Raw genomic sequence first — 22,979 nt, forward strand, 5'->3', positions numbered from 1 at the left:
TGTTTATTTTGTATTGTTGTTTGAATTGTAGAGTTTGTACTGCTGGACCAGAGAGGACAGACAAAAGACAGAAAGAGAAAGGAGAAGAAACACCTCATAAGAAAAGTGAAAGAGATAAAGGGAGAGAAAAGGGAGAGAAAAAAACAACTAAAAAATAACCCAAAAACAAAAAGAAAGAAAACAACCTACAGATGTATACATACACACATACATATACACACACATACACACGCATACATACACATACATATACACACACGTATACACACATAATATATATATATATACACAAATATATACATATGTACACATATACATATACACACACACCTCTATGCACACACATACACACACATACATACGTACAAACATATACGCCCTCGCCAGTATTAACACATATACATACACATACAAGCCAACTTTAGATCATAGTAACTAAACTATGAATGTAAAAAGTTAAATATAAATGAGAAACAAAGAGAAATGAGAAAACCAGCTGCTGTTAGTGAATAAACCTGCAGACGACTCGGTGACTGTGTCACATGCAGAACATGCAGAGTGGAACGTGTTCAGAGAAGATCATGCCAGTGTGACCCCTCCCACACAAAGGCAAGAGGCACGCCAGGAGGACCCCCGAGACCCGGGCCATCGGCAGCCACCCCCAGGTGCAGACCCCAACCGCCCCCCCCCCCCCCGGAGCCAGCCATGCGCCGACCCAGGAGGAGGCAGAGGGGGGTCCCAGCCAGAGTCCCCCGCAGTCAGGGGGAACAGGCCCCAGCAGGCCCGGACCAGCGAGGACCGGCCCCGCCGGGCACCGGCCACCCAGGGCAGACAGAGCGCGGGCCCCACGGCCCCAAGAGCCCAGAAGCAACCCCCCACCCCCGCAGGCAGAGGGCCCAGCCCACACCGACGGAGGGCCGGGATCCCCAGACCGCCACCGAGCGGCAGCCAGGCCGCACCCCAGTGGACCAGCAGCGCTCCCCGAGCACCAAGACCCTCCACGCACCCACACACACACACACACACATACGCACACACGCACACACATGTGCACACACACACACATACACACACACACACACACACACACACACAAACACACACACACACATTTGCACACACACACACACACACACACACACACACACACACACACACACACATACGCACACACACACACACACACACACATTTGCACACACACACACACACACACACACACCCCACTCTACACACACACACACACCTCCCTACACCCCTCTATCCACATTCACACTCCTCATTGTACACCCACCCCATCACTCCCCCCTACCACCAACATAACCCCACATACACACCCCCACCCATCTGCATACACCCCCCCTTCCTCCTATCCCAGCGGCCATCCACTTTCCTAAATTCTTTCACCCTGATCCCCCCCCCCCCCCCCCCCCCCCCCCTCTACCCTAACATTCAGTCACCACTTCATCCATCGGCTCCTGCACGCCCTCACCTTTCTTTCCCAACGTGTCCCCTGTGAGATACCCCCGGGGGAGCAGGGGATAGGAGGGCCCCGATCAGGGCCCCACAACTACCCCCCACCCCTGTCAACGCCCCCCCACCACTCCACACATGCAGCCGATCCAGCACCACCCAGGGCCAGCAGCAGTCCCACCCCCGCCAGGCCAGCCCAGACCCAGGCCCCCTGAACAGCACCACTCCCCCGCCCAACCCCCCCCGGCACAGCCCCGGAAATAGGGGCGTGGCAGGACCCCATTGTCACCCCCTCCCTCCCAGCTTATGAATGATTGTGAAGTGTGTGTTGTTTGCAATTAAAATTGGGAAGAAGTAACCACATCATGTTGGGAGCGGGACCACCAAAGCAGCCCCGCCCACCGCACACTGCATGCCCCCCCCCCAAAACATGTCCATGTGTTGTCAGTGTGTGTTTTTTGTGTTATGTTGACTAAGTGTAATTAAAACTGGGAGGTGAACCGATGCTGGGTGCAGCGATGGAGACCACCTTGATGGCCTCTCTCACCATCCAGATCAACGTGTCCACCTCCCAACGCCCTGCCTGTGTGGTGGAAGAAGGGAAGGAGGGGGGTCCGGGGATTTAGGTCCCGAGGGAAGCGCCCCTCCCTCAAGAAGATGAGCCACCTGCGGCACGAGGCACGTCCCCCATTCCCGGGGCCCCCGAAGGCCAGGACAGGCCAAGGGCAGCTGCCCCAACAACCAGGGCCCTCAGCAACCCCAATAAAGGAGCCGCCACCGGCCCCAGAAGGCACCAACGAACCACATGCAGAAGTGGGGGGGGGCAAAGAAGAGGAGGGGCAGGAGAAGGAGAGACAGACCAAGGGCCCACCGCCCCCACACCCCTAGGAGACGCCCCCACCCAGAGACACGTTGCATTCCCTTCTCCTTTACACACCAACACATTCACACCCCCTCACCATCAGCCTGGTATACACACACATCTACACACACACACACCTACACACACACACACACCTACACACACACACACACCTACAGACCCACACATCTACACACACACACACACCTACAGACCCACACATCTACACACACACACACACACACACACATCTACACACACACACACACCTACACACACACGCACACACACACACACACACACAGACACACACACGCACACACACACGCAGACAGACACACAGACACACACACACATCAGTACAGGATATGTACCACAATCATTTAAAACTGTTGTAATCAAGCCTTTACTTAAAAAGCAATCTCTGGATCCAGAGGTGATAGCAAATTATAGACCTATATCTAACCTCCCGTTTATGTCCAAAATTCTGGAGAAAATAGTTTCAGCTCAGCTACATGCCCACCTGAGCAGAAATAATTTATGCGAGGAGTTTCAGTCAGGATTTAGAGCTCATCATAGTACTGAGACAGCATTGGTGAAAGTTACTAATGACCTTCTTATGGCCTCAGACAAAGGACTTGTGTCCGTACTTATCTTGCTTGATCTTAGTGCTGCATTTGATACAGTCGATCATAACATTCTGTTACAAAGACTAGAACAGGTGGTTGGAATTACAGGTACAGCGTTAAGCTGGTTTAAATCATATTTATCTGATAGACTTCAGTTTGTTCATGTAAATGACAAGTCCTCCTCCCAAACTACAGTAAGTCATGGAGTTCCTCAAGGTTCTGTACTTGGACCAATACTCTTCACGCTATATATGCTCCCTTTAGGCAAAATTATTAGACAGCATGGAATAAACTTTCATTGTTATGCAGATGATACTCAGATATACTTATCCTTTAAACCAGATGAAACAAATCAGCCCAATAGGCTACAAAATTGTCTCAGACATAAAGACTTGGATATCTAGAAATTTTCTCCTCTTAAACTCAGATAAGACTGAAGTAATTCTCGTTGGATCTGAAAAACTCAGAGCTAAATTTTCCGGTTTTGTAATGAACCTGGATGGCATTACTTTAGCTTCCAGTGCTACAGTGAGAAACCTTGGAGTAATATTTGACCCTGACCTGTCCTTTGGCCCACATATTAAGCAGGTTACTAAAACAGCCTTCTTTCATTTACGTAATATAGCCAAAATTAGGGACATTCTGTCTCAGAGTGATGCAGAAAAACTGGTTCACGCTTTTGTTACTTCGAGACTAGATTACTGTAACTCTCTATTACTGGGCTGTCCTAAATATGCCCTGAAAAGCCTTCAGCTGATCCAGAATTCTGCAGCCAGAGTCCTGACCAGAACCAGCAGGAGAGATCATATTTCTCCAGTTTTAGCCTCTCTTCACTGGCTGCCTGTTGAATCTAGAATAGAATTTAAAATCCTTCTCCTTACATATAAAGCCCTCCACAACCAGGCACCACTATATATCAAAGACCTCATAGTTCCTTATATACCAAGCAGAGTACTTCGTTCGCAGACTGCAGGCTTACTTGTGGTTCCTAGAGTCTCAAAGAGCCGAGCAGGAGGCAGAGCCTTTGGTTATCAGGCCCCTCTCTTATGGAATAAGCTCCCAGTTAGTGTTAGGGAAGCAGACACCCTCCCCACCTTTAAGACTAGGCTGAAGACTTATCTTTTTGATAAGTCCTATAGCTAGGGATGGTTAGCATCCCTTAGTTATGCTGCTATAGGTTTAGACTGCTGAGGGACATTTCCTGATACACTGAGCTTCTTTCTTTCTCTCTTTATCTCTTTCTTTTACCCCCCCCCCCCCATAACAGTGTAGCATCATTAACATGTATGTCTCCTGTCTCAGCAGGTCTCCCTGGCCGGGAGTAGCAGTTCCTGTTGTCTGTTGTCTTTCTGTCCTCTTCCCCCCACACAGCAGAGGCAGATGGCTGCCTGTCCTGAGCCGGGTTCTGCCGGAGGTTTCCTTCCTGTTAAAAGGGAGTTTTTTCCTTCCCACTGTCGCCAGTGTGCTTGTTCAGGATGGGAGATTGAGTTGGACTCAACTCAATCTGTTGGTTTCCATATATAGGCTGTTATGAATTGGCCTTCATTATGTTTTCCCCTCTGTCTGTAAAGCGTCTTGAGATGGCATTGCCGTGATTTGACGCGATATAAATAAAGTTGAATTGAATTTAATTGAACAAGACCAGGTAAAACCAGTTTAAACAGACAAGACAAGGTGAAACCAGTTTAAACCAGACAAAACCAGGTTAAACCAGTTTAAACCAGACGAGAACAGGTGAAACCCCTTTAAACCAGACAAGACCGGATTAAACCAGTAAAAACAGACAAGACCAGGATGAACCCAGTTTAAACTACACAAGACCGGATGAAGAAGTTTATACCAGACAAGACCAGGTGAAACCAGTTTAAACCAGACAAAACCAGATGAAACCAGTAAAAACAGACAAGACCGGATGAAACCAGTTTATACCAGACAAGACAAGGTGAAACCAGTTTAAACCAGGCAAGACCAGGTGAAACCAGTTTAAACCAGACAAGACCAGGTGAAACCAGTTTAGACCAGACAAGACCAGGTGAAACCAGTTTAAACCAGACAAGACCAGGTGAAACCAGATTAAACCAGTTTAAAACAGACAAAACTGGATAAAACCAGTTTAAACCAGTCAAGACCAGGTGGAAACAGTAAAAACCGACATGACCAGGATGAACCCAGTTGAAACTAGACAAGACCGGATGAAACCAGTTTATACCAGACAAGACCGGATGCAACCAGTAAAAACAGACAAGATCAGGATGAACCCAGATTAAACTAGACAAGACCGGATGAAACCAGTTTAAACCAGACAAGACCATTTGATACCAGTGTAAACCAGAAAAGACCGGATGAAACCAGTTTAAACCAGATCAAACTAGACAAGACCGGATGAAACCAGTTTAAACCAGAAAAAACTAGGTTAGACCAGTTCAGTCAGACAAGACCAGGTTAACCAATTTAAACCAGACAAGACCAGGTGAAACCAGTTTAAACCAGACAAGACCAGGTGAAACCAGTTTAAACCAGACAAAACCAGGTTAAACCAGTTAAATCAGACAAGACCAGGTTAACCAGTTTAAACCAGATAAGACCAGGTGAAACCAGTTTAAACTAGACAAGACCAGGTGAAACATGTTTAAACTAGTTTAGACCAGAGAAGACCAGGTCAAACCAGTTTAAACCAGACAAGACCAGGTGAAACCAGTTTAAACCAGTTTAAATCAGACAAGACCAGGTAAAACCAGTTTAAACTAGACAAGACAAGGTGAAACCAGTTTAAACCAGACAAAACCAGGTTAAACCAGTTTAAACCATACGAGAACAGGTGAAACCCCTTTAAACCAGACAAGACCGGATTAAACCAGTAAAAACAGACAAGACCAGGATGAACCCAGTTTAAACTAGACAAGACTGGATGAAGAAGTTTATACCAGACAAGACCAGGTGAAACCAGTTTAGACCAGACAAGACCAGGTGAAACCAGTTTAAACCAGACAAGACCAGGTGAAACCAGATTAAACCAGTTTAAAACAGACAAAACTGGATAAAACCAGTTTAAACCAGTCAAGACCAGGTGGAAACAGTAAAAACCGACATGACCAGGATGAACCCAGATTAAACTAGACAAGACCGGATGAAACCAGTTTAAACCAGACAAGACCATTTGATACCAGTGTAAACCAGAAAAGACCGGATGAAACCAGTTTAAACCAGATCAAACTAGACAAGACCGGATGAAACCAGTTTAAACCAGAAAAAACTAGGTTAGACCAGTTCAGTCAGACAAGACCAGGTTAACCAGTTTAAACCAGACAAGACCAGGTGAAACCAGTTTAAACCAGACAAGACCAGGTGAAACCAGTTAAAACCAGACAAAACCAGGTTAAACCAGTTAAATCAGACAAGACCAGGTTAACCAGTTTAAACCAGATAAGACCAGGTGAAACCAGTTTAAACTAGACAAGACCAGGTGAAACATGTTTAAACTAGTTTAGACCAGAGAAGACCAGGTCAAACCAGTTTAAACCAGACAAGACCAGGTGAAACCAGTTTAAACCAGTTTAAATCAGACAAGACCAGGTAAAACCAGTTTAAACTAGACAAGACAAGGTGAAACCAGTTTAAACCAGACAAAACCAGGTTAAACCAGTTTAAACCATACGAGAACAGGTGAAACCCCTTTAAACCAGACAAGACCGGATTAAACCAGTAAAAACAGACAAGACCAGGATTAAACCAGTAAAAACAGACAAGACCAGGATGAACCCAGTTTAAACTAGACAAGACTGGATGAAGAAGTTTATACCAGACAAGACCAGGTGAAACCAGTTTAAACCAGACAAGACCAGATGAAACCAGTAAAAACAGACAAGACCAGAATGAACCCAGTTTAAACTAGACAAGACCGGATGAAACCAGTTTATACCAGACAAGACAAGGTGAAACCAGTTTAAACCAGGCAGGACCAGGTGAAACCAGTTTAAACTAGACAAGACCATTTGATACCAGTGTAAACCAGAAAAGACCGGATGAAACCAGTTTAAACCAGATCAAACTAGACAAGACCGGATGAAACCAGTTTAAACCAGAAAAAACTAGGTTAGACCAGTTCAGTCAGACAAGACCAGGTTAACCAGTTTAAACCAGACAAGACCAGGTGAAACCAGTTTAAACCAGACAAGACCAGGTGAAACCAGTTTAAACCAGACAAAACCAGGTTAAACCAGTTAAATCAGACAAGACCAGGTTAACCAGTTTAAACCAGATAAGACCAGGTGAAACCAGTTTAAACTAGACAAGACCAGGTGAAACATGTTTAAACTAGTTTAGACCAGAGAAGACCAGGTCAAACCAGTTTAAACCAGACAAGACCAGGTGAAACCAGTTTAAACCAGTTTAAATCAGACAAGACCAGGTAAAACCAGTTTAAACTAGACAAGACAAGGTGAAACCAGTTTAAACCAGACAAAACCAGGTTAAACCAGTTTAAACCAGAACAGGTGAAACCCCTTTAAACCAGACAAGACCGGATTAAACCAGTAAAAACAGACAAGACCAGGATGAACCCAGTTTAAACTAGACAAGACCGGATGAAGAAGTTTATACCAGACAAGACCAGGTGAAACCAGTTTAAACCAGACAAGACCGGATTAAACCAGTAAAAACAGACAAGACCAGGATGAACCCAGTTTAAACTACACAAGACCGGATGAAGAAGTTTATACCAGACAAGACCAGGTGAAACCAGTTTAAACCAGACAAAACCAGATGAAACCAGTAAAAACAGACAAGACCGGATGAAACCAGTTTATACCAGACAAGACAAGGTGAAACCAGTTTAAACCAGGCAAGACCAGGTGAAACCAGTTTAAACCAGACAAGACCAGGTGAAACCAGTTTAGACCAGACAAGACCAGGTGAAACCAGTTTAAACCAGACAAGACCAGGTGAAACCAGATTAAACCAGTTTAAAACAGACAAAACTGGATAAAACCAGTTTAAACCAGTCAAGACCAGGTGGAAACAGTAAAAACCGACATGACCAGGATGAACCCAGTTGAAACTAGACAAGACCGGATGAAACCAGTTTATACCAGACAAGACCGGATGCAACCAGTAAAAACAGACAAGATCAGGATGAACCCAGATTAAACTAGACAAGACCGGATGAAACCAGTTTAAACCAGACAAGACCATTTGATACCAGTGTAAACCAGAAAAGACCGGATGAAACCAGTTTAAACCAGATCAAACTAGACAAGACCGGATGAAACCAGTTTAAACCAGAAAAAACTAGGTTAGACCAGTTCAGTCAGACAAGACCAGGTTAACCAGTTTAAACCAGACAAGACCAGGTGAAACCAGTTTAAACCAGACAAGACCAGGTGAAACCAGTTTAAACCAGACAAAACCAGGTTAAACCAGTTAAATCAGACAAGACCAGGTTAACCAGTTTAAACCAGATAAGACCAGGTGAAACCAGTTTAAACTAGACAAGACCAGGTGAAACATGTTTAAACTAGTTTAGACCAGAGAAGACCAGGTCAAACCAGTTTAAACCAGACAAGACCAGGTGAAACCAGTTTAAACCAGTTTAAATCAGACAAGACCAGGTAAAACCAGTTTAAACAGACAAGACAAGGTGAAACCAGTTTAAACCAGACAAAACCAGGTTAAACCAGTTTAAACCATACGAGAACAGGTGAAACCCCTTTCAACCAGACAAGACCGGATTAAACCAGTAAAAACAGACAAGACCAGGATGAACCCAGTTTAAACTAGACAAGACTGGATGAAGAAGTTTATACCAGACAAGACCAGGTGAAACCAGTTTAGACCAGACAAGACCAGGTGAAACCAGTTTAAACCAGACAAGACCAGGTGAAACCAGATTAAACCAGTTTAAAACAGACAAAACTGGATAAAACCAGTTTAAACCAGTCAAGACCAGGTGGAAACAGTAAAAACCGACATGACCAGGATGAACCCAGATTAAACTAGACAAGACCGGATGAAACCAGTTTAAACCAGACAAGACCATTTGATACCAGTGTAAACCAGAAAAGACCGGATGAAACCAGTTTAAACCAGAAAAAACTAGGTTAGACCAGTTCAGTCAGACAAGACCAGGTTAAACAGTTTAAACCAGACAAGACCAGGTGAAACCAGTTTAAACCAGACAAGACCAGGTGAAACCAGTTTAAACCAGACAAAACCAGGTTAAACCAGTTAAATCAGACAAGACCAGGTTAACCAGTTTAAACCAGATAAGACCAGGTGAAACCAGTTTAAACTAGACAAGACCAGGTGAAACATGTTTAAACTAGTTTAGACCAGAGAAGACCAGGTCAAACCAGTTTAAACCAGACAAGACCAGGTGAAACCAGTTTAAACCAGTTTAAATCAGACAAGACCAGGTAAAACCAGTTTAAACTAGACAAGACAAGGTGAAACCAGTTTAAACCAGACAAAACCAGGTTAAACCAGTTTAAACCATACGAGAACAGGTGAAACCCCTTTAAACCAGACAAGACCAGGATTAAACCAGTAAAAACAGACAAGACCAGGATGAACCCAGTTTAAACTAGACAAGACTGGATGAAGAAGTTTATACCAGACAAGACCAGGTGAAACCAGTTTAAACCAGACAAGACCAGATGAAACCAGTAAAAACAGACAAGACCAGAATGAACCCAGTTTAAACTAGACAAGACCGGATGAAACCAGTTTATACCAGACAAGACCAGGTGAAACCAGTTTAAACCAGGCAGGACCAGGTGAAACCAGTTTAAACTAGACAAGACCATTTGATACCAGTGTAAACCAGAAAAGACCGGATGAAACCAGTTTAAACCAGATCAAACTAGACAAGACCGGATGAAACCAGTTTAAACCAGAAAAAACTAGGTTAGACCAGTTCAGTCAGACAAGACCAGGTTAACCAGTTTAAACCAGACAAGACCAGGTGAAACCAGTTTAAACCAGACAAGACCAGGTGAAACCAGTTTAAACCAGACAAAACCAGGTTAAACCAGTTAAATCAGACAAGACCAGGTTAACCAGTTTAAACCAGATAAGACCAGGTGAAACCAGTTTAAACTAGACAAGACCAGGTGAAACATGTTTAAACTAGTTTAGACCAGAGAAGACCAGGTCAAACCAGTTTAAACCTGACAAGACCAGGTGAAACCAGTTTAAACCAGTTTAAATCAGACAAGACCAGGTAAAACCAGTTTAAACTAGACAAGACAAGGTGAAACCAGTTTAAACCAGACAAAACCAGGTTAAACCAGTTTAAACCAGAACAGGTGAAACCCCTTTATACCAGACAAGACCGGATTAAACCAGTAAAAACAGACAAGACCAGGATGAACCCAGTTTAAACTAGACAAGACCGGATGAAGAAGTTTATACCAGACAAGACCAGGTGAAACATGTTTAAACTAGTTTAGACCAGAGAAGACCAGGTCAAACCAGTTTAAACCAGTTTAAATCAGACAAGACCAGGTAAAACCAGTTTAAACTAGACAAGACAAGGTGAAACCAGTTTAAACCAGACAAAACCAGGTTAAACCAGTTTAAACCAGAACAGGTGAAACCCCTTTAAACCAGACAAGACCGGATTAAACCAGTAAAAACAGACAAGACCAGGATGAACCCAGTTTAAACTAGACAAGACCGGATGAAGAAGTTTATACCAGACAAGACCAGGTGAAACCAGTTTAAACCAGACAAGACCAGATGAAACCAGTAAAAACAGACAAGACCAGGATGAACCCAGTTTAAACTAGACAAGACCGGATGAAACCAGTTTATACCAGACAAGACAAGGTGAAACCAGTTTAAACCAGGCAGGACCAGGTGAAACCAGTTTAAACTAGACAAGACCAGGTGAAACCAGATTAAACCAGTTTAAAACAGACAAAACCGGATAAAACCAGTTTAAACCAGTCAAGACCAGGTGGAAACAGTAAAAACCGACAAGACCAGGATGAACCCAGTTGAAACTAGACAAGACCGGATGAAACCAGTTTATACCAGACAAGACCGGATGCAACCAGTAAAAAGAGACAAGATCAGGATGAACCCAGATTGAACTAGACAAGACCGGATGAAACCAGTTTAAACCAGACAAGACCGGATGAAACCAGTTTATACCAGACAAGACAAGGTGAAACCAGTTTAAACCAGGCAGGACCAGGTGAAACCAGTTTAAACTAGACAAGACCATTTGATACCAGTGTAAACCAGAAAAGACCAGATGAAACCAGTTTAAACCAGAAAAAACTAGGTTAGACCAGTTCAGTCAGACAAGACCAGGTTAACCAGTTTAAACCAGACAAGACCAGGTGAAACCAGTTTAAACCAGACAAGACCAGGTGAAACCAGTTTAAACCAGACAAAACCAGGTTAAACCAGTTAAATCAGACAAGACCAGGTTAACCAGTTTAAACCAGATAAGACCAGGTGAAACCAGTTTAAACTAGACAAGACCAGGTGAAACATGTTTAAACTAGTTTAGACCAGAGAAGACCAGGTCAAACCAGTTTAAACCAGACAAGACCAGGTGAAACCAGTTTAAACCAGTTTAAATCAGACAAGACCAGGTAAAACCAGTTTAAACTAGACAAGACAAGGTGAAACCAGTTTAAACCAGACAAAACCAGGTTAAACCAGTTTAAACCATACGAGAACAGGTGAAACCCCTTTAAACCAGACAAGACCGGATTAAACCAGTAAAAACAGACAAGACCAGGATGAACCCAGTTTAAACTAGACAAGACTGGATGAAGAAGTTTATACCAGACAAGACCAGGTGAAACCAGTTTAGACCAGACAAGACCAGGTGAAACCAGTTTAAACCAGACAAGACCAGGTGAAACCAGATTAAACCAGTTTAAAACAGACAAAACTGGATAAAACCAGTTTAAACCAGTCAAGACCAGGTGGAAACAGTAAAAACCGACATGACCAGGATGAACCCAGATTAAACTAGACAAGACCGGATGAAACCAGTTTAAACCAGACAAGACCATTTGATACCAGTGTAAACCAGAAAAGACCGGATGAAACCAGTTTAAACCAGAAAAAACTAGGTTAGACCAGTTCAGTCAGACAAGACCAGGTTAAACAGTTTAAACCAGACAAGACCAGGTGAAACCAGTTTAAACCAGACAAGACCAGGTGAAACCAGTTTAAACCAGACAAAACCAGGTTAAACCAGTTAAATCAGACAAGACCAGGTTAACCAGTTTAAACCAGACAAGACCAGGTGAAACCAGTTTAGACCAGACAAGACCAGGTGAAACCAGTTTAAACCAGACAAGACCAGGTGAAACCAGATTAAACCAGTTTAAAACAGACAAAACTGGATAAAACCAGTTTAAACCAGTCAAGACCAGGTGGAAACAGTAAAAACCGACATGACCAGGATGAACCCAGATTAAACTAGACAAGACCGGATGAAACCAGTTTAAACCAGACAAGACCATTTGATACCAGTGTAAACCAGAAAAGACCGGATGAAACCAGTTTAAACCAGAAAAAACTAGGTTAGACCAGTTCAGTCAGACAAGACCAGGTTAAACAGTTTAAACCAGACAAGACCAGGTGAAACCAGTTTAAACCAGACAAGACCAGGTGAAACCAGTTTAAACCAGACAAAACCAGGTTAAACCAGTTAAATCAGACAAGACCAGGTTAACCAGTTTAAACCAGATAAGACCAGGTGAAACCAGTTTAAACTAGACAAGACCAGGTGAAACATGTTTAAACTAGTTTAGACCAGAGAAGACCAGGTCAAACCAGTTTAAACCAGACAAGACCAGGTGAAACCAGTTTAAACCAGTTTAAATCAGACAAGACCAGGTAAAACCAGTTTAAACTAGACAAGACAAGGTGAAACCAGTTTAAACCAGACAAAACCAGGTTAAACCAGTTTAAACCATACGAGAACAGGTGAAACCCCTTTAAACCAGACAAGACCAGGATTAAACCAGTAAAAACAGACAAGACCAGGATGAACCCAGTTTAAACTAGACAAGACTGGATGAAGAAGTTTATACCAGACAAGACCAGGTGAAACCAGTTTAAACCAGACAAGACCAGATGAAACCAGTAAAAACAGACAAGACCAGAATGAACCCAGTTTAAACTAGACAAGACCGGATGAAACCAGTTTATACCAGACAAGACCAGGTGAAACCAGTTTAAACCAGGCAGGACCAGGTGAAACCAGTTTAAACTAGACAAGACCATTTGATACCAGTGTAAACCAGAAAAGACCGGATGAAACCAGTTTAAACCAGATCAAACTAGACAAGACCGGATGAAACCAGTTTAAACCAGAAAAAACTAGGTTAGACCAGTTCAGTCAGACAAGACCAGGTTAACCAGTTTAAACCAGACAAGACCAGGTGAAACCAGTTTAAACCAGACAAGACCAGGTGAAACCAGTTTAAACCAGACAAAACCAGGTTAAACCAGTTAAATCAGACAAGACCAGGTTAACCAGTTTAAACCAGATAAGACCAGGTGAAACCAGTTTAAACTAGACAAGACCAGGTGAAACATGTTTAAACTAGTTTAGACCAGAGAAGACCAGGTCAAACCAGTTTAAACCAGACAAGACCAGGTGAAACCAGTTTAAACCAGTTTAAATCAGACAAGACCAGGTAAAACCAGTTTAAACTAGACAAGACAAGGTGAAACCAGTTTAAACCAGACAAAACCAGGTTAAACCAGTTTAAACCAGAACAGGTGAAACCCCTTTAAACCAGACAAGACCGGATTAAACCAGTAAAAACAGACAAGACCAGGATGAACCCAGTTTAAACTAGACAAGACCGGATGAAGAAGTTTATACCAGACAAGACCAGGTGAAACCAGTTTAAACCAGACAAGACCAGATGAAACCAGTAAAAACAGACAAGACCAGGATGAACCCAGTTTAAACTAGACAAGACCGGATGAAACCAGTTTATACCAGACAAGACAAGGTGAAACCAGTTTAAACCAGGCAGGACCAGGTGAAACCAGTTTAAACTAGACAAGACCAGGTGAAACCAGATTAAACCAGTTTAAAACAGACAAAACCGGATAAAACCAGTTTAAACCAGTCAAGACCAGGTGGAAACAGTAAAAACCGACAAGACCAGGATGAACCCAGTTGAAACTAGACAAGACCGGATGAAACCAGTTTATACCAGACAAGACCGGATGCAACCAGTAAAAAGAGACAAGATCAGGATGAACCCAGATTGAACTAGACAAGACCGGATGAAACCAGTTTAAACCAGACAAGACCATTTGATACCATTGTAAACCAGAAAAGACCGGATGAAACCAGTTTAAACCAGATCAAACTAGACAAGACCGGATGAAACCAGTTTAAACCAGAAAAAACTAGGTTAGACCAGTTCAGTCAGACAAGACCAGGTTAACCAGTTTAAACCAGACAAGACCAGGTGAAACCAGTTTAAACCAGACAAGACCAGGTGAAACCAGTTTAAACCAGACAAAACCAGGTTAAACCAGTTAAATCAGACAAGACCAGGTTAACCAGTTTAAACCAGATAAGACCAGGTGAAACCAGTTTAAACTAGACAAGACCAGGTGAAACATGTTTAAACTAGTTTAGACCAGAGAAGACCAGGTCAAACCAGTTTAAACCAGACAAGACCAGGTGAAACCAGTTTAAACCAGTTTAAATCAGACAAGACCAGGTAAAACCAGTTTAAACTAGACAAGACAAGGTGAAACCAGTTTAAACCAGACAAAACCAGGTTAAACCAGTTTAAACCAGACGAGAACAGGTGAAACCCCTTTAAACCAGACAAGACCGGATTAAACCAGTAAAAACAGACAAGACCAGGATGAACCCAGTTTAAACTAGACAAGACCGGATGAATAAGTTTATATCAGACAAGACCAGGAGAAACCAGTTTAAACCAGACAAGACCAGATGAAACCAGTAAAAACAGACAAGACCAGGATGAACCCAGTTTAAACTAGACAAGACCGGATGAAACCAGTTTATACCAGACAAGACAAGGTGAAACCAGTTTAAACCAGGCAGGACCAGGTGAAACCAGTTTAAACTAGACAAGACCAGGATGAACCCAGTTTATACCAGACAAGACCATTTGATACCAGTGTAAACCAGAAAAGACCGGATGAAACCTGTTTACACCAGTTTAAACCAGACAAGATCGGATGAAACCACATTAAACCAATTTAAACCAGACAAGACCCGGTGAAACCAGTTTAAACCAGACAAGACCATTTGATACCAGTGTAAACCAGAAAAGACCGGATGAACCCAGTTTAAACCATACAAGACGAGGTGAAACCAGTTTAAACCAGACAAGACTAGGTGACACCAGTTTAAACCAGACAAGATCGGATGAAACCACATTAAACCAATTTAAACCAGACAAGACCCGGTGAAACCAGTTTAAACCAGACAAGACCAGGTGAAACCAGATTAAACCAGTTTAAAACAGACAATACCAGGTGAAACCAGTTTAAACCAGACAAGACCAGGTGAAACCTGTTTAAACCAGACAAGAGTAGGTGAAACCAGATGAAACCAGTTTAAAACAGACAATACCAGGTGAAACCAGTTTAAACTAGACAAGACCAGGTGAAACCAGGTTAAACCAGACAAGACCGGGTGAAACCAGTTTAAACCATAAAAGACCAGGTGAAACCAGTTTAAACCAGTTTAAACCAGAAAAGACCGTATAAAACCAGTTTCAACCAGACAAGACCAGGTGAAACCAGTTTAAACCAGACAAGACTAGGTGAAACCAGTTTAAACTAGACAAGACCAGGTGAAACCAGTTCAAACTAGTTTAGACCAGAGAAGACCAGGTGAAACCAGTAAAAAAAAAGACAAGACCAGGATGAACCCAGTTTAAACTAGACAAGACCGGATGAAACCAGATTAAACCAGTTTAAAACAGACAAGACCAGGTGAAACCAGTTTAAACCAGACAAGAACAGGTGAAACCAGTTTATACCAGACAAGACCAGGTGAAATCAGTTTAAACCAGACAAGAACAGGTGAAACCAGTTTATACCAGACAAGACCAGGTGAAACCAGTTTAAACCAGACAAGACCGGATGAAACCAGTAAAAACAGACAAGATCAGGATGAACCCAGGTTAAACTAGGCAAGAACGGATGAAACCAGTTTAAACCAGACAAGACCATTTGAAACCAGTGTAAACCAGATAAGACTGGATGAAACCAGTTTAAACCAATTTAAACCAGACAAGACCCGATGAAACCAGTTTAAGCCAGACAAGACCAGGTGAAACCAGTTTAAACCAGTTTAAAGCTAGACAAGACCGGATGAAACCAGTTTAAATAAGACAAGACCAGGTTAACCAGTTTAAACCAGACAAGACCAGGTGAAACCAGTTTAAACCATAAAAGACCAGATGAAACCAGTTTAAAGTAGTTTAAACCAGACAAGATCGGATGAAACCACATTAAACCAATTTAAACCAGACAAGACCCGATGAAACCAGTTTAAGCCACACAAGACCAGGTGAAACCAGTTTAAACCAGACAAGACCAGGTGAAACCAGTTTAAACCAGTTTAAATCAGACAAGACCAGGTAAAACCAGTTTAAACTAGACAAGACAAGGTGAAACCAGTTTAAACCAGACAAAACCAGGTTAAACCAGTTTAAACCAGAACAGGTGAAACCCCTTTAAACCAGACAAGACCGGATTAAACCAGTAAAAACAGACAAGACCAGGATGAACCCAGTTTAAACTAGACAAGACCGGATGAAGAAGTTTATACCAGACAAGACCAGGTGAAACCAGTTTAAACCAGACAAGACCAGATGAAACCAGTAAAAACAGACAAGACCAGGATGAACCCAGTTTAAACTAGACAAGACCGGATGAAACCAGTTTATACCAGACAAGACAAGGTGAAACCAGTTTAAACCAGGCAGGACCAGGTGAAACCAGTTTAAACTAGACAAGACCAGGTGAAACCAGATTAAACCAGTTTAAAACAGACAAAACCGGATAAAACCAGTTTAAACCAGTCAAGACCAGGTGGAAACAGTAAAAACCGACAAGACCAGGATGAACCCAGTTGAAACTAGACAAGACCGGATGAAACCAGTTTATACCAGACAAGACCGGATGCAACCAGTAAAAAGAGACAAGATCAGGATGAACCCAGATTGAACTAGACAAGACCGGATGAAACCAGTTTAAACCAGACAAGACCGGATGAAACCAGTTTATACCAGACAAGACAAGGTGAAACCAGTTTAAACCAGGCAGGACCAGGTGAAACCAGTTTAAACTAGACAAGACCATTTGATACCAGTGTAAACCAGAAAAGACCGGATGAAACCAGTTTAAACCAGATCAAACTAGACAAGACCGGATGAAACCAGTTTAAACCAGAAAAAACTAGGTTAGACCAGTTCAGTCAGACAAGACCAGGTTAACCAGTTTAAACCAGACAAGACCAGGTGAAACCAGTTTAAACCAGACAAGACCAGGTGAAACCAGTTTAAACCAGACAAAACCAGGTTAAACCAGTTAAATCAGACAAGACCAGGTTAACCAGTTTAAACCAGATAAGACCAGGTGAAACCAGTTTAAACTAGACAAGACCAGGTGAAACATGTTTAAACTAGTTTAGACCAGAGAAGACCAGGTCAAACCAGTTTAAACCAGACAAGACCAGGTGAAACCAGTTTAAACCAGTTTAAATCAGACAAGACCAGGTAAAACCAGTTTAAACTAGACAAGACAAGGTGAAACCAGTTTAAACCAGACAAAACCAGGTTAAACCAGTTTAAACCATACGAGAACAGGTGAAACCCCTTTAAACCAGACAAGACCGGATTAAACCAGTAAAAACAGACAAGACCAGGATGAACCCAGTTTAAACTAGACAAGACTGGATGAAGAAGTTTATACCAGACAAGACCAGGTGAAACCAGTTTAGACCAGACAAGACCAGGTGAAACCAGTTTAAACCAGACAAGACCAGGTGAAACCAGATTAAACCAGTTTAAAACAGACAAAACTGGATAAAACCAGTTTAAACCAGTCAAGACCAGGTGGAAACAGTAAAAACCGACATGACCAGGATGAACCCAGATTAAACTAGACAAGACCGGATGAAACCAGTTTAAACCAGACAAGACCATTTGATACCAGTGTAAACCAGAAAAGACCGGATGAAACCAGTTTAAACCAGAAAAAACTAGGTTAGACCAGTTCAGTCAGACAAGACCAGGTTAAACAGTTTAAACCAGACAAGACCAGGTGAAACCAGTTTAAACCAGACAAGACCAGGTGAAACCAGTTTAAACCAGACAAAACCAGGTTAAACCAGTTAAATCAGACAAGACCAGGTTAACCAGTTTAAACCAGACAAGACCAGGTGAAACCAGTTTAGACCAGACAAGACCAGGTGAAACCAGTTTAAACCAGACAAGACCAGGTGAAACCAGATTAAACCAGTTTAAAACAGACAAAACTGGATAAAACCAGTTTAAACCAGTCAAGACCAGGTGGAAACAGTAAAAACCGACATGACCAGGATGAACCCAGATTAAACTAGACAAGACCGGATGAAACCAGTTTAAACCAGACAAGACCATTTGATACCAGTGTAAACCAGAAAAGACCGGATGAAACCAGTTTAAACCAGAAAAAACTAGGTTAGACCAGTTCAGTCAGACAAGACCAGGTTAAACAGTTTAAACCAGACAAGACCAGGTGAAACCAGTTTAAACCAGACAAGACCAGGTGAAACCAGTTTAAACCAGACAAAACCAGGTTAAACCAGTTAAATCAGACAAGACCAGGTTAACCAGTTTAAACCAGATAAGACCAGGTGAAACCAGTTTAAACTAGACAAGACCAGGTGAAACATGTTTAAACTAGTTTAGACCAGAGAAGACCAGGTCAAACCAGTTTAAACCAGACAAGACCAGGTGAAACCAGTTTAAACCAGTTTAAATCAGACAAGACCAGGTAAAACCAGTTTAAACTAGACAAGACAAGGTGAAACCAGTTTAAACCAGACAAAACCAGGTTAAACCAGTTTAAACCATACGAGAACAGGTGAAACCCCTTTAAACCAGACAAGACCAGGATTAAACCAGTAAAAACAGACAAGACCAGGATGAACCCAGTTTAAACTAGACAAGACTGGATGAAGAAGTTTATACCAGACAAGACCAGGTGAAACCAGTTTAAACCAGACAAGACCAGATGAAACCAGTAAAAACAGACAAGACCAGAATGAACCCAGTTGAAACTAGACAAGACCGGATGAAACCAGTTTATACCAGACAAGACCGGATGCAACCAGTAAAAAGAGACAAGATCAGGATGAACCCAGATTGAACTAGACAAGACCGGATGAAACCAGTTTAAACCAGACAAGACCGGATGAAACCAGTTTATACCAGACAAGACAAGGTGAAACCAGTTTAAACCAGGCAGGACCAGGTGAAACCAGTTTAAACTAGACAAGACCATTTGATACCAGTGTAAACCAGAAAAGACCGGATGAAACCAGTTTAAACCAGAAAAAACTAGGTTAGACCAGTTCAGTCAGACAAGACCAGGTTAACCAGTTTAAACCAGACAAGACCAGGTGAAACCAGTTTAAACCAGACAAGACCAGGTGAAACCAGTTTAAACCAGACAAAACCAGGTTAAACCAGTTAAATCAGACAAGACCAGGTTAACCAGTTTAAACCAGATAAGACCAGGTGAAACCAGTTTAAACTAGACAAGACCAGGTGAAACATGTTTAAACTAGTTTAGACCAGAGAAGACCAGGTCAAACCAGTTTAAACCAGACAAGACCAGGTGAAACCAGTTTAAACCAGTTTAAATCAGACAAGACCAGGTAAAACCAGTTTAAACTAGACAAGACAAGGTGAAACCAGTTTAAACCAGACAAAACCAGGTTAAACCAGTTTAAACCATACGAGAACAGGTGAAACCCCTTTAAACCAGACAAGACCGGATTAAACCAGTAAAAACAGACAAGACCAGGATGAACCCAGTTTAAACTAGACAAGACTGGATGAAGAAGTTTATACCAGACAAGACCAGGTGAAACCAGTTTAGACCAGACAAGACCAGGTGAAACCAGTTTAAACCAGACAAGACCAGGTGAAACCAGATTAAACCAGTTTAAAACAGACAAAACTGGATAAAACCAGTTTAAACCAGTCAAGACCAGGTGGAAACAGTAAAAACCGACATGACCAGGATGAACCCAGATTAAACTAGACAAGACCGGATGAAACCAGTTTAAACCAGACAAGACCATTTGATACCAGTGTAAACCAGAAAAGACCGGATGAAACCAGTTTAAACCAGAAAAAACTAGGTTAGACCAGTTCAGTCAGACAAGACCAGGTTAAACAGTTTAAACCAGACAAGACCAGGTGAAACCAGTTTAAACCAGACAAGACCAGGTGAAACCAGTTTAAACCAGACAAAACCAGGTTAAACCAGTTAAATCAGACAAGACCAGGTTAACCAGTTTAAACCAGACAAGACCAGGTGAAACCAGTTTAGACCAGACAAGACCAGGTGAAACCAGTTTAAACCAGACAAGACCAGGTGAAACCAGATTAAACCAGTTTAAAACAGACAAAACTGGATAAAACCAGTTTAAACCAGTCAAGACCAGGTGGAAACAGTAAAAACCGACATGACCAGGATGAACCCAGATTAAACTAGACAAGACCGGATGAAACCAGTTTAAACCAGACAAGACCATTTGATACCAGTGTAAACCAGAAAAGACCGGATGAAACCAGTTTAAACCAGAAAAAACTAGGTTAGACCAGTTCAGTCAGACAAGACCAGGTTAAACAGTTTAAACCAGACAAGACCAGGTGAAACCAGTTTAAACCAGACAAGACCAGGTGAAACCAGTTTAAACCAGACAAAACCAGGTTAAACCAGTTAAATCAGACAAGACCAGGTTAACCAGTTTAAACCAGATAAGACCAGGTGAAACCAGTTTAAACTAGACAAGACCAGGTGAAACATGTTTAAACTAGTTTAGACCAGAGAAGACCAGGTCAAACCAGTTTAAACCAGACAAGACCAGGTGAAACCAGTTTAAACCAGTTTAAATCAGACAAGACCAGGTAAAACCAGTTTAAACTAGACAAGACAAGGTGAAACCAGTTTAAACCAGACAAAACCAGGTTAAACCAGTTTAAACCATACGAGAACAGGTGAAACCCCTTTAAACCAGACAAGACCAGGATTAAACCAGTAAAAACAGACAAGACCAGGATGAACCCAGTTTAAACTAGACAAGACTGGATGAAGAAGTTTATACCAGACAAGACCAGGTGAAACCAGTTTAAACCAGACAAGACCAGATGAAACCAGTAAAAACAGACAAGACCAGAATGAACCCAGTTTAAACTAGACAAGACTGGATGAAGAAGTTTATACCAGACAAGACCAGGTGAAACCAGTTTAGACCAGACAAGACCAGGTGAAACCAGTTTAAACCAGACAAGACCAGGTGAAACCAGATTAAACCAGTTTAAAACAGACAAAACTGGATAAAACCAGTTTAAACCAGTCAAGACCAGGTGGAAACAGTAAAAACCGACATGACCAGGATGAACCCAGATTAAACTAGACAAGACCGGATGAAACCAGTTTAAACCAGACAAGACCATTTGATACCAGTGTAAACCAGAAAAGACCGGATGAAACCAGTTTAAACCAGAAAAAACTAGGTTAGACCAGTTCAGTCAGACAAGACCAGGTTAAACAGTTTAAACCAGACAAGACCAGGTGAAACCAGTTTAAACCAGACAAGACCAGGTGAAACCAGTTTAAACCAGACAAAACCAGGTTAAACCAGTTAAATCAGACAAGACCAGGTTAACCAGTTTAAACCAGACAAGACCAGGTGAAACCAGTTTAGACCAGACAAGACCAGGTGAAACCAGTTTAAACCAGACAAGACCAGGTGAAACCAGATTAAACCAGTTTAAAACAGACAAAACTGGATAAAACCAGTTTAAACCAGTCAAGACCAGGTGGAAACAGTAAAAACCGACATGACCAGGATGAACCCAGATTAAACTAGACAAGACCGGATGAAACCAGTTTAAACCAGACAAGACCATTTGATACCAGTGTAAACCAGAAAAGACCGGATGAAACCAGTTTAAACCAGAAAAAACTAGGTTAGACCAGTTCAGTCAGACAAGACCAGGTTAAACAGTTTAAACCAGACAAGACCAGGTGAAACCAGTTTAAACCAGACAAGACCAGGTGAAACCAGTTTAAACCAGACAAAACCAGGTTAAACCAGTTAAATCAGACAAGACCAGGTTAACCAGTTTAAACCAGATAAGACCAGGTGAAACCAGTTTAAACTAGACAAGACCAGGTGAAACATGTTTAAACTAGTTTAGACCAGAGAAGACCAGGTCAAACCAGTTTAAACCAGACAAGACCAGGTGAAACCAGTTTAAACCAGTTTAAATCAGACAAGACCAGGTAAAACCAGTTTAAACTAGACAAGACAAGGTGAAACCAGTTTAAACCAGACAAAACCAGGTTAAACCAGTTTAAACCATACGAGAACAGGTGAAACCCCTTTAAACCAGACAAGACCAGGATTAAACCAGTAAAAACAGACAAGACCAGGATGAACCCAGTTTAAACTAGACAAGACTGGATGAAGAAGTTTATACCAGACAAGACCAGGTGAAACCAGTTTAAACCAGACAAGACCAGATGAAACCAGTAAAAACAGACAAGACCAGAATGAACCCAGTTTAAACTAGACAAGACCGGATGAAACCAGTTTATACCAGACAAGACCAGGTGAAACCAGTTTAAACCAGGCAGGACCAGGTGAAACCAGTTTAAACTAGACAAGACCATTTGATACCAGTGTAAACCAGAAAAGACCGGATGAAACCAGTTTAAACCAGATCAAACTAGACAAGACCGGATGAAAC

At 42.2% G+C, this 22,979-nt stretch overlaps 1 protein-coding gene across 1 annotated transcript in view; it reads left to right on the top strand.

The window, feature by feature from the left end:
* Window positions 1-22,979, top strand: part of LOC306774296 (son of sevenless homolog 1-like) — a gene marked incomplete at both ends in the record, with an annotated part of 49,098 nt that overhangs the window by 386 nt on the left and 25,733 nt on the right. The gene's annotated exons all lie outside the window — the stretch shown is intronic.

Source organism: Telmatherina bonti (assembly GCF_933228915.1).
Source record: "Telmatherina bonti genome assembly, chromosome: 3".
NCBI classification, from domain to species: Eukaryota; Metazoa; Chordata; class Actinopteri; order Atheriniformes; family Telmatherinidae; genus Telmatherina; species Telmatherina bonti.